The sequence below is a fragment of the Hyla sarda genome, chromosome 2 (assembly GCF_029499605.1).
Source record: "Hyla sarda isolate aHylSar1 chromosome 2, aHylSar1.hap1, whole genome shotgun sequence".
NCBI lineage: Eukaryota > Metazoa > Chordata > Amphibia > Anura > Hylidae > Hyla > Hyla sarda.
This window is the reverse complement of record NC_079190.1, coordinates 21,044,841-21,057,598: the sequence shown is the minus strand read 5'-3', so window position 1 is coordinate 21,057,598 and position 12,758 is coordinate 21,044,841. Positions and strand designations below refer to the sequence as shown.

Below are 12,758 nucleotides of genomic sequence, written 5' to 3'. Positions count from 1 at the left end.
ATGGAGGAGCAGTGTGTGTGTGTGTGATGGATGTAATGGAGGAGCAGTGTGTGTGTGTGATGGATGTAATGGAGGAGCAGTGTGTGTGTGTGTGATGGATGTAATGGAGGAGCAGTGTGTGTGTGTGATGGATGTAATGGAGGAGCAGTGTGTGTGTGTGTGATTGGATGTAATGGAGGAGCAGTGTGTGTGTGTGATGGATGTAATGGAGGAGCAGTGTGTGTGTGATGGATGTAATGGAGGAGCAGTGTGTGTGTGTGTGATGGATGTAATGGAGGAGCAGTGTGTGTGTGTGATGGATGTAATGGAGGAGCAGTGTGTGTGTGTGATGGATGTAATGGAGGAGCAGTGTGTGTGTGTGATGGATGTAATGGAGGAGCAGTGTGTGTGTGTGATGGATGTAATGGAGGAGCAGTGTGTGTGTGTGTGATGGATGTAATGGAGGAGCAGTGTGTGTGTGTGTGATGGATGTAATGGAGGAGCAGTGTGTGTGTGTGTGATGGATGTAATGGAGGAGCAGTGTGTGTGTGTGATGGATGTAATGGAGGAGCAGTGTGTGTGATGGATGTAATGGAGGAGCAGTGTGTGTGTGGATGTAATGGAGGAGCAGTGTGTGTGTGTGTGATGGATGTAATGGAGGAGCAGTGTGTGTGTGTGATGGATGTAATGGAGGAGCAGTGTGTGTGTGTGATGGATGTAATGGAGGAGCAGTGTGTGTGATGGATGTAATGGAGGAGCAGTGTGTGTGTGTGATGGATGTAATGGAGGAGCAGTGTGTGTGTGTGTGATGGATGTAATGGAGGAGCAGTGTGTGTGTGTGATGGATGTAATGGAGGAGCAGTGTGTGTGTGTGATGGATGTAATGGAGGAGCAGTGTGTGTGTGTGTGATGGATGTAATGGAGGAGCAGTGTGTGTGTGTGATGGATGTAATGGAGGAGCAGTGTGTGTGTGTGATGGATGTAATGGAGGAGCAGTGTGTGTGTGTGATGGATGTAATGGAGGAGCAGTGTGTGTGTGTGATGGATGTAATGGAGGAGCAGTGTGTGTGTGTGATGGATGTAATGGAGGAGCAGTGTGTGTGTGTGATGGATGTAATGGAGGAGCAGTGTGTGTGTGTGATGGATGTAATGGAGGAGCAGTGTGTGTGTGTGATGGATGTAATGGAGGAGCAGTGTGTGTGTGATGGATGTAATGGAGGAGCAGTGTGTGTGTGATGGATGTAATGGAGGAGCAGTGTGTGTGATGGATGTAATGGAGGAGCAGTGTGTGTGTGATGGATGTAATGGAGGAGCAGTGTGTGTGTGTGATGGATGTAATGGAGGAGCAGTGTGTGTGTGTGATGGATGTAATGGAGGAGCAGTGTGTGTGTGTGATGGATGTAATGGAGGAGCAGTGTGTGTGTGTGATGGATGTAATGGAGGAGCAGTGTGTGTGTGTGATGGATGTAATGGAGGAGCAGTGTGTGTGTGTGATGGATGTAATGGAGGAGCAGTGTGTGTGTGTGATGGATGTAATGGAGGAGCAGTGTGTGTGTGTGATGGATGTAATGGAGGAGCAGTGTGTGTGTGTGATGGATGTAATGGAGGAGCAGTGTGTGTGTGTGTGTGATGGATGTAATGGAGGAGCAGTGTGTGTGTGTGTGATGGATGTAATGGAGGAGCAGTGTGTGTGTGTGTGTGATGGATGTAATGGAGGAGCAGTGTGTGTGTGATGGATGTAATGGAGGAGCAGTGTGTGTGATGGATGTAATGGAGGAGCAGTGTGTGTGATGGATGTAATGGAGGAGCAGTGTGTGTGATGGATGTAATGGAGGAGCAGTGTGTGTGATGGATGTAATGGAGGAGCAGTGTGTGTGATGGATGTAATGGAGGAGCAGTGTGTGTGATGGATGTAATGGAGGAGCAGTGTGTGTGATGGATGTAATGGAGGAGCAGTGTGTGTGTGATGGATGTAATGGAGGAGCAGTGTGTGTGTGTGATGGATGTAATGGAGGAGCAGTGTGTGGTGTGATGGATGTAATGGAGGAGCAGTGTGTGTGTGATGGATGTAATGGAGGAGCAGTGTGTGTGTGTGATGGATGTAATGGAGGAGCAGTGTGTGTGTGTGATGGATGTAATGGAGGAGCAGTGTGTGTGTGATGGATGTAATGGAGGAGCAGTGTGTGTGATGGATGTAATGGAGGAGCAGTGTGTGTGATGGATGTAATGGAGGAGCAGTGTGTGTGATGGATGTAATGGAGGAGCAGTGTGTGTGATGGATGTAATGGAGGAGCAGTGTGTGTGTGTGATGGATGTAATGGAGGAGCAGTGTGTGTGTGTGTGATGGATGTAATGGAGGAGCAGTGTGTGTGTGTGTGATGGATGTAATGGAGGAGCAGTGTGTGTGTGTGTGATGGATGTAATGGAGGAGCAGTGTGTGTGATGGATGTAATGGAGGAGCAGTGTGTGTGTGTGATGGATGTAATGGAGGAGCAGTGTGTGTGTGATGGATGTAATGGAGGAGCAGTGTGTGTGTGATGGATGTAATGGAGGAGCAGTGTGTGTGTGTGTGATGGATGTAATGGAGGAGCAGTGTGTGTGTGTGATGGATGTAATGGAGGAGCAGTGTGTGTGTGTGTGATGGATGTAATGGAGGAGCAGTGTGTGTGTGTGATGGATGTAATGGAGGAGCAGTGTGTGTGTGTGTGATGGATGTAATGGAGGAGCAGTGTGTGTGTGTGTGATGGATGTAATGGAGGAGCAGTGTGTGTGTGTGTGATGGATGTAATGGAGGAGCAGTGTGTGTGTGTGTGATGGATGTAATGGAGGAGCAGTGTGTGTGTTGATGGATGTAATGGAGGAGCAGTGTGTGTGATGGATGTAATGGAGGAGCAGTGTGTGTGTGATGGATGTAATGGAGGAGCAGTGTGTGTGTGATGGATGTAATGGAGGAGCAGTGTGTGTGTGTGATGGATGTAATGGAGGAGCAGTGTGTGTGATGGATGTAATGGAGGAGCAGTGTGTGTGATGATGTAATGGAGGAGCAGTGTGTTGTGATGGATGTAATGGAGGAGCAGTGTGTGTGTTGTGGATGTAATGGAGGAGCAGTGTGTGTGTGTGTGATGGATGTAATGGAGGAGCAGTGTGTGTGTGATGGATGTAATGGAGGAGCAGTGTGTGTGTGATGGATGTAATGGAGGAGCAGTGTGTGTGTGTGTGCATGGATGTAATGGAGGAGCAGTGTGTGTGTGTGATGGATGTAATGGAGGAGCAGTGTGTGTGTGTGATGGATGTAATGGAGGAGCAGTGTGTGTGTGTGATGGATGTAATGGAGGAGCAGTGTGTGTGTGTGTGATGGATGTAATGGAGGAGCAGTGTGTGTGATGGATGTAATGGAGGAGCAGTGTGTGTGATGGATGTAATGGAGGAGCAGTGTGTGTGTGTGATGGATGTAATGGAGGAGCAGTGTGTGTGTGTGTGATGGATGTAATGGAGGAGCAGTGTGTGTGTGTGATGGATGTAATGGAGGAGCAGTGTGTGTGTGTGTGATGGATGTAATGGAGGAGCAGTGTGTGTGTGTGATGGATGTAATGGAGGAGCAGTGTGTGTGTGTGATGGATGTAATGGAGGAGCAGTGTGTGTGTGTGATGGATGTAATGGAGGAGCAGTGTGTGTGTGTGATGGATGTAATGGAGGAGCAGTGTGTGTGTGTGTGTGATGGATGTAATGGAGGAGCAGTGTGTGTGTGTGATGGATGTAATGGAGGAGCAGTGTGTGTGTGTGATGGATGTAATGGAGGAGCAGTGTGTGTGTGTGATGGATGTAATGGAGGAGCAGTGTGTGTGTGTGATGGATGTAATGGAGGAGCAGTGTGTGATGGATGTAATGGAGGAGCAGTGTGTGTGTGATGGATGTAATGGAGGAGCAGTGTGTGTGTGATGGATGTAATGGAGGAGCAGTGTGTGTGTGATGGATGTAATGGAGGAGCAGTGTGTGTGTGATGGATGTAATGGAGGAGCAGTGTGTGTGATGGATGTAATGGAGGAGCAGTGTGTGTGATGGATGTAATGGAGGAGCAGTGTGTGTGTGTGATGGATGTAATGGAGGAGCAGTGTGTGTGTGATGGATGTAATGGAGGAGCAGTGTGTGTGTGTGTGATGGATGTAATGGAGGAGCAGTGTGTGTGTGTGTGATGGATGTAATGGAGGAGCAGTGTGTGTGTGTGTGATGGATGTAATGGAGGAGCAGTGTGTGTGTGTGTGATGGATGTAATGGAGGAGCAGTGTGTGTGTGTGATGGATGTAATGGAGGAGCAGTGTGTGTGTGTGTGATGGATGTAATGGAGGAGCAGTGTGTGTGTGTGTGATGGATGTAATGGAGGAGCAGTGTGTGTGTGTGTGAGTGTGATGGATGTAATGGAGGAGCAGTGTGTGTGTGTGATGGATGTAATGGAGGAGCAGTGTGTGTGATGGATGTAATGGAGGAGCAGTGTGTGTGTGTGATGGATGTAATGGAGGAGCAGTGTGTGTGTGTGATGGATGTAATGGAGGAGCAGTGTGTGTGTGTGATGGATGTAATGGAGGAGCAGTGTGTGTGTGTGTGATGGATGTAATGGAGGAGCAGTGTGTGTGTGTGATGGATGTAATGGAGGAGCAGTGTGTGTGTGTGTGATGGATGTAATGGAGGAGCAGTGTGTGTGTGTGTGTGTGATGGATGTAATGGAGGAGCAGTGTGTGTGTGTGATGGATGTAATGGAGGAGCAGTGTGTGTGATGGATGTAATGGAGGAGCAGTGTGTGTGTGATGGATGTAATGGAGGAGCAGTGTGTGTGTGATGGATGTAATGGAGGAGCAGTGTGTGTGTGTGTGATGGATGTAATGGAGGAGCAGTGTGTGTGTGTGTGATGGATGTAATGGAGGAGCAGTGTGTGTGATGGATGTAATGGAGGAGCAGTGTGTGTGTGTGATGGATGTAATGGAGGAGCAGTGTGTGTGTGTGATGGATGTAATGGAGGAGCAGTGTGTGTGATGGATGTAATGGAGGAGCAGTGTGTGTGTGTGATGGATGTAATGGAGGAGCAGTGTGTGTGTGATGGATGTAATGGAGGAGCAGTGTGTGTGTGTGTGATGGATGTAATGGAGGAGCAGTGTGTGTGTGTGTGATGGATGTAATGGAGGAGCAGTGTGTGTGATGGATGTAATGGAGGAGCAGTGTGTGTGTGATGGATGTAATGGAGGAGCAGTGTGTGTGTGTGATGGATGTAATGGAGGAGCAGTGTGTGTGTGTGATGGATGTAATGGAGGAGCAGTGTGTGTGTGATGGATGTAATGGAGGAGCAGTGTGTGTGTGATGGATGTAATGGAGGAGCAGTGTGTGTGTGATGGATGTAATGGAGGAGCAGTGTGTGTGATGGATGTAATGGAGGAGCAGTGTGTGTGATGGATGTAATGGAGGAGCAGTGTGTGTGATGGATGTAATGGAGGAGCAGTGTGTGTGATGGATGTAATGGAGGAGCAGTGTGTGTGATGGATGTAATGGAGGAGCAGTGTGTGTGATGGATGTAATGGAGGAGCAGTGTGTGTGATGGATGTAATGGAGGAGCAGTGTGTGTGATGGATGTAATGGAGGAGCAGTGTGTGTGATGGATGTAATGGAGGAGCAGTGTGTGTGATGGATGTAATGGAGGAGCAGTGTGTGTGTGTGTGATGGATGTAATGGAGGAGCAGTGTGTGTGTGTGTGATGGATGTAATGGAGGAGCAGTGTGTGTGTGTGATGGATGTAATGGAGGAGCAGTGTGTGTGTGTGTGATGGATGTAATGGAGGAGCAGTGTGTGTGTGATGGATGTAATGGAGGAGCAGTGTGTGTGTGTGATGGATGTAATGGAGGAGCAGTGTGTGTGATGGATGTAATGGAGGAGCAGTGTGTGTGATGGATGTAATGGAGGAGCAGTGTGTGTGATGGATGTAATGGAGGAGCAGTGTGTGTGATGGATGTAATGGAGGAGCAGTGTGTGTGATGGATGTAATGGAGGAGCAGTGTGTGTGTGTGTGATGGATGTAATGGAGGAGCAGTGTGTGTGATGGATGTAATGGAGGAGCAGTGTGTGTGATGGATGTAATGGAGGAGCAGTGTGTGTGATGGATGTAATGGAGGAGCAGTGTGTGTGTGATGGATGTAATGGAGGAGCAGTGTGTGTGTGATGGATGTAATGGAGGAGCAGTGTGTGTGTGATGGATGTAATGGAGGAGCAGTGTGTGTGTGATGGATGTAATGGAGGAGCAGTGTGTGTGATGGATGTAATGGAGGAGCAGTGTGTGTGATGGATGTAATGGAGGAGCAGTGTGTGTGATGGATGTAATGGAGGAGCAGTGTGTGTGATGGATGTAATGGAGGAGCAGTGTGTGTGTGTGTGATGGATGTAATGGAGGAGCAGTGTGTGTGTGATGGATGTAATGGAGGAGCAGTGTGTGTGATGGATGTAATGGAGGAGCAGTGTGTGTGTTGGATGTAATGGAGGAGCAGTGTGTGTGATGGATGTAATGGAGGAGCAGTGTGTGTGATGGATGTAATGGAGGAGCAGTGTGTGTGATGGATGTAATGGAGGAGCAGTGTGTGTGATGGATGTAATGGAGGAGCAGTGTGTGTGTGTGTGATGGATGTAATGGAGGAGCAGTGTGTGTGTGATGGATGTAATGGAGGAGCAGTGTGTGTGATGGATGTAATGGAGGAGCAGTGTGTGTGATGGATGTAATGGAGGAGCAGTGTGTGTGATGGATGTAATGGAGGAGCAGTGTGTGTGTGTGTGATGGATGTAATGGAGGAGCAGTGTGTGTGTGTGTGATGGATGTAATGGAGGAGCAGTGTGTGTGTGTGTGATGGATGTAATGGAGGAGCAGTGTGTGTGATGGATGTAATGGAGGAGCAGTGTGTGTGTGATGGATGTAATGGAGGAGCAGTGTGTGTGTGTGATGGATGTAATGGAGGAGCAGTGTGTGTGTGTGTGATGGATGTAATGGAGGAGCAGTGTGTGTGTGTGTGTGATGGATGTAATGGAGGAGCAGTGTGTGTGTGTGTGATGGATGTAATGGAGGAGCAGTGTGTGTGTGTGTGTGATGGATGTAATGGAGGAGCAGTGTGTGTGTGTGTGATGGATGTAATGGAGGAGCAGTGTGTGTGTGTGTGATGGATGTAATGGAGGAGCAGTGTGTGTGTGTGTGATGGATGTAATGGAGGAGCAGTGTGTGTGTGTGATGGATGTAATGGAGGAGCAGTGTGTGTGTGATGGATGTAATGGAGGAGCAGTGTGTGTGTGTGTGATGGATGTAATGGAGGAGCAGTGTGTGTGTGATGGATGTAATGGAGGAGCAGTGTGTGTGATGGATGTAATGGAGGAGCAGTGTGTGTGATGGATGTAATGGAGGAGCAGTGTGTGTGATGGATGTAATGGAGGAGCAGTGTGTGTGATGGATGTAATGGAGGAGCAGTGTGTGTGATGGATGTAATGGAGGAGCAGTGTGTGTGATGGATGTAATGGAGGAGCAGTGTGTGTGATGGATGTAATGGAGGAGCAGTGTGTGTGTGTGTGTGTGTGATGGATGTAATGGAGGAGCAGTGTGTGTGTGATGGATGTAATGGAGGAGCAGTGTGTGTGTGATGGATGTAATGGAGGAGCAGTGTGTGTGTGATGGATGTAATGGAGGAGCAGTGTGTGTGATGGATGTAATGGAGGAGCAGTGTGTGTGATGGATGTAATGGAGGAGCAGTGTGTGTGTGATGGATGTAATGGAGGAGCAGTGTGTGTGATGGATGTAATGGAGGAGCAGTGTGTGTGTGTGTGTGTGATGGATGTAATGGAGGAGCAGTGTGTGTGTGTGTGTGTGTGTGATGGATGTAATGGAGGAGCAGTGTGTGTGTGTGTGTGTGTGATGGATGTAATGGAGGAGCAGTGTGTGTGTGTGTGTGTGTGTGTGTGATGGATGTAATGGAGGAGCAGTGTGTGTGATGGATGTAATGGAGGAGCAGTGTGTGTGTGTGATGGATGTAATGGAGGAGCAGTGTGTGTGATGGATGTAATGGAGGAGCAGTGTGTGTGATGGATGTAATGGAGGAGCAGTGTGTGTGATGGATGTAATGGAGGAGCAGTGTGTGTGATGGATGTAATGGAGGAGCAGTGTGTGTGTGTGTGTGTGATGGATGTAATGGAGGAGCAGTGTGTGTGTGTGATGAATGTAATGGAGGAGCAGTGTGTGTGTGTGTGATGGATGTAATGGAGGAGCAGTGTGTGTGTGTGTGATGGATGTAATGGAGGAGCAGTGTGTGTGATGGATGTAATGGAGGAGCAGTGTGTGTGTGTGATGGATGTAATGGAGGAGCAGTGTGTGTGATGGATGTAATGGAGGAGCAGTGTGTGTGATGGATGTAATGGAGGAGCAGTGTGTGTGATGGATGTAATGGAGGAGCAGTGTGTGTGTGTGATGGATGTAATGGAGGAGCAGTGTGTGTGATGGATGTAATGGAGGAGCAGTGTGTGTGTGTGTGATGGATGTAATGGAGGAGCAGTGTGTGTGTGATGGATGTAATGGAGGAGCAGTGTGTGTGTGTGATGGATGTAATGGAGGAGCAGTGTGTGTGTGATGGATGTAATGGAGGAGCAGTGTGTGTGTGATGGATGTAATGGAGGAGCAGTGTGTGTGTGTGATGGATGTAATGGAGGAGCAGTGTGTGTGATGGATGTAATGGAGGAGCAGTGTGTGTGATGGATGTAATGGAGGAGCAGTGTGTGTGATGGATGTAATGGAGGAGCAGTGTGTGTGATGGAGAATTTATCTTTAAAACAAGACTCTAGTTCAGTGGTCTACAACCTGTGGACCTCCAGATGTTGCAAAACTACAACTCCCAGCATGCCCGGACAGACGTTGGCTGTCCGGGCATGCTGGGAGTTGTAGTTTTGCAACATCTGGAGGTCCACAGGTTGAAGACCACTGAACTAGTTAGTAAGTATGAGCCTATAATCACACATCTGATCAAGGAACAGGAAGAGACTTCGCCGTCAGCAGTGACCGAGAACAGCAGATACAACATAAACTATGTCTTCACTGAACAGAAAATAAATAAAAAACACACAGATGTAGCAGAGCTGAATCAGTCCTTGATGCGGAATGAAGAGGACCGAAACAGGCAGCAAAAACACACCGCTAACAAATCACGTGGTGTGAGAAATGCTGCAGCCAGGAAACCTATACAGCTCTGCTACATCTATGACAAAAAGTATTCAGATTCACCACACCTTGCACTGGTTAAAGGACTTAATTCAATGACTTAAGGCTATAACATAAAGCGTATGGCAGCTTTTCCCAACAGTTGCGAAACTACAACTCCCAGCAAGCTCTGGGTGCATGCTGGGATTTGTAGTTTTGCAACCGCTGGAAGGTGAACGGTTGGAAAAACAGAACTCAAATAAATATATCTATATATCTCCTTTAGGGTCTATTCACACGTACAGTATTCTGCGCAGATTTTATGCTCAAGATTTTATGCTGCAGATTTCAATGGAAACTGATGGAACACAGCATTAGAGATGAGCGAACTTACAGTAAATTCGATTCGTCATGAACTTCTCGGCTCGGCAGTTGATGCCTTATCCTGCATAAATTACTTCAGCTTTCAGGTGCTCCGGTGGGCTGGAAAAGGTGGATACAGTATTAGGAGACTCTTTCCTAGGACTGTATCCACCTTTTCCAGCCCACGGGAGCACCGGAAAGCTGAACTAATTTATGCAGGATAAGGCATCAACTGCCGAGCCGAGAAGTTCATGACGAATCGAATTTACTGTAAGTTCGCTCATCTCTAGTGCTGTGTTCCATCAGTTTCCATTGAAATCTGCAGCATAAAATCTTGAGCATAAAATCTGCACAGAATACTGTACGTGTGAATAGACCATTAAAAGGGGTACTCCACTGGAAAACATTATCTTTTAAATCAACTGGTGTCAGAAAGTTAAACAGATTTGTAAATTACTTCTATTAAAAAAATCCTAATCCTTCCAGTACTTATCAGCTGCTGTATGCTCCACAGGAAGTTCTTTTCTGCCTGACCACAGTGCTCTCTGTCCATAGCAGGAGAGGTTTGCTATGGGGATTTGCTCCTACTCTGGACAGAGGTGTCAGCAGAGAGCACTATGGTCAGACAAAGGAAATTCAAAAAGAAAAGAACTTTCTCTGGAACATACAGCAGCTGATAAGTACTGGAAGGATTCATTTTTTTTTTCCCCCTAAATAGAAGTAATTTACAAATCTGTTTAACTTTCTGGAGCCAGTTGATTTGAAAGAAAAATGTTTTCCAGTGGAGTACCCCTTTAACTATGCAACGAGTTTGATAAAACGTTATGCAAAAAGTTATAAACGGAAAGTCCGGCTGGTAAGAAGAGAAACAAAAATACAAACAAGTCGCACGCGCAATTTACGTTCTGATCTAGGAGGGAAAATTCGTACGCGACCCAGAAATCCAGCGAGTTTGGATAACCGGGGTGGGTTCACACCGCGTTTTCACTTTATGTCAAGCATAGACGTCGGCATCACGCCGAGAGCGCCAATTTTTTTTACAATGCTAGGTGATTCCGTTTAGGAAAAGTACAAGTCAAATTAGCGGGGGACCAGTAAGTAGTCCCTTAAGTCACTTGGTGACTCCATTCAGGCCTTTGAAACGAATAGCACCCACTGATCTCCGCCACGGTATATGTCGGCATTCTGTTCTCAGCGGGATACCCCTGAGTCTAGCCTAAATGACAGTATTGCCCTGTTGCATAACAACATTAAAGGGGTACTCCGGTGGAAATTTTCTGTCTCTTTTTTTTTTTTTTTTTTTTTTTTTTTTAAATCAACTGGTGCCAGAAAGTCAAACAGATTTGTAAATTACTTCTATTAAAAAAAAAAAATCTTAATCTTTCCAGTACTTATTAGCTGCTGAATACTACAGAGGAAATTATTTTCTTTTTGGAACACAGAGCTCTCTGCTGACATCACGAGTAGAGATGAGCGAACTTACAGTAAATTCGATTTGTCACGAACTTCTCAGCTCGGTGGTTGCTGACTTTTCCTGCATAAATTAGTTCAGCTTTCCGGTGCTCTGGTGGGCTGGAAAAGGTGGATACAGTCCTAGGAAAGAGTCTCCTAGGACTGTATCCACCTTTTCCAGCCCACGGGAGCACCTGAAAGCTGAACTAATTTATGCCGGAAAAGTTAACTGCCGAGCCGAGAAGTTCGTGACGAATCAAATTTACTGTAAGTTCGCTCATCTCTAATCACGAGCACAGTGCTCTCTGTTGACATCTCTGTCCATTTTAAGAACTGTCCAGAGCAGGAGAAAGTCCCCATAGCAAACATATGCTGCTCTGGACAGTTCCTAAAATGGACAGAGGTGTCAGCAGAGGGCACTGTGCTCGTGATGTCAGCAGAGAGCTCTGTTTTCCAAAAAGAAAGTTACTTCCTCTGTAGTATTCAGCAGCTAATAAGGACTGGAAGGATTAAGATTTTTTAATAGAAGTAATTTATAAATCTGTTTAAACTTTCTGGCACCAGTTGATAAAAATAAAAAATAAAAAGTTTTCCACCAGAGTACCCCTTTAAACATCATTTGATACAATATTGCAACATTGATCATCATGTTATACCACCAAAGCCACTGTGTGGTCCTATAGCAGTGTTTCCCAAACCAGTGCCTCCAGCTGTTGCAAAACTACAACTTCCAGCATGCCCAGACAGCCGTTGGCTGTCCGGGCATGCTGGGAGTTGTCATTTTGCAACAGCTGGAGGCACTTCTTTAGGTACCCCCTATCATACTAGAGCAATAAACAACTTCTATTTAGTCACACTAAGCCATGCGAATTTCCATAGAGGTGGAGGATAAGCGGCGCCCAGAAAAACCCACAGAAATAGACAAGAAAATCCAACCTGGGTTATGTTAACTGGAGATTAGCGAACTTACAGTAAATTCGATTCGTCACGAACTTCTCGGCTCGGCAGTTGAGGACTTATCCTGCGTAAATTAGTTCAGCTTTCAGGTGCTCCCGTGGCCTGGAAAAGGTGGATACAGTCCTAGGAGACTCTTTCCTAGGCATGTATCCACCTTTTCCAGCCCACCAGAGCACCGGAAAGCTGAACTAATTTATGCAGGATAAGTCATCAACTGCAGAGCCGAGAAGTTCGTGACGAATCGAATTTACTGTAAGTTCGCTCATCTCTAATGTGAACGCTAACGCTCCACAGCAGCACAGAGGTACATTGGATTTGCAATCACTTTGCAACAAGTTCAGCGTTTTCCCCTAAGGCTGCATTCACACCTTCAGGTTTTTCATTGCAATTACCGAATACAAAGCCAGAAATTGATCTAAAAGGAAGAAGAGTGCCATTCTGTCCTAGAAGAGTATTAAAAAAAAGTAGAAAATCCTATGGGATAAACCAGTGTTGCCCAGCCAAGGTGCCTCCAGCTGTTGCAAAACTACAACCCCCAGCATGCCCGGACAGCCAACGGCTGTCCGGGCATGCTGGGAGTTGTAGTTTTGCAACAGCTGGAGGCAACCTGGTTGGGAAACACTGGTATATATGGAGGTACAAGGCAGTACCGCTCTCCAGTCTCCAAAATCCGACAAGTTTAATCCTATAGGATTTTGATATGCTATTGTGAATATAGAAAAAAAAAAAAAAATAATAATATAATTATATATATATATATATATATATATATATATATATATATATATATATATATATATATATATAT

At 46.4% G+C, this 12,758-nt stretch overlaps 1 protein-coding gene across 19 annotated transcripts in view; it reads right to left on the bottom strand.

Moving 5' to 3' along the window:
• SYTL2 (synaptotagmin like 2) overlaps window positions 1-12,758 on the bottom strand; it is a 168,818-nt gene that overhangs the window by 121,825 nt on the left and 34,235 nt on the right. The gene's annotated exons all lie outside the window — the stretch shown is intronic.